This window comes from Fonticula alba (genome assembly GCF_000388065.1).
Source record: "Fonticula alba strain ATCC 38817 unplaced genomic scaffold supercont2.2, whole genome shotgun sequence".
Lineage (NCBI taxonomy): Eukaryota > Rotosphaerida > Fonticulaceae > Fonticula > Fonticula alba.
This window is the reverse complement of record NW_009242972.1, coordinates 227,620-228,271: the sequence shown is the minus strand read 5'-3', so window position 1 is coordinate 228,271 and position 652 is coordinate 227,620.

The following is a 652-nucleotide window of genomic DNA, read 5'->3' as shown; positions in this document are numbered from 1 at the left end:
GGGGGGGCGAGTGGTTCGTACTGTAGCGTGGTGCCCGCGCGGCCTGTCCGGCACATATCACCAAGCGACATTCCTCCCGGGCGGTCGGCCGTGTGTGATGCCCAAATGCTGGTGTACACCTTTCTCCGGACGCAATAAAGGCACCGGTGACCGGCGGGGGGAATATGTGCGGGCAAATTCCGCAAGCCGTTGGCGCGCGGTCCTTCCTTCCTCGGGCATCAGGCGCGCCCGGGTGTGCGGGGGGATCGGGGTGGAACCGCAGGGCGTTGTTATTCCCCGCTCCGGCGGCGCCTGGGGGCTGATGGATGGTGGAGGATCCCCGCGGGATTGGGTCCGCCGGCATGTGAATGCCTGGCTGGCAGGCTCGGGCGTGGCAAGGAGCGGGACGTTGGGCAACGCGCGCGGGGGGGCGGGGGGAAGGCGTGGCGATGCGTTCCTTGGGCTGAAACGGCCAGATCCGGCACATCGGCCGGAACCCGCGCGGGTGTCTTGGAATCGCCCCTGCCCCCTGTTCCCCGAGTCCCTGGCTGGCGGGGGCGGCGCGCGAGGCGCGCGCCTGGAGAATGGGGAGGGGGTTGGCATTCCGCAATGGTCTGGCTGGGTCAATGGCGGTGCCATTTTTCGGGCCAGAGGCTGCGGCCTGCCCGCGAGC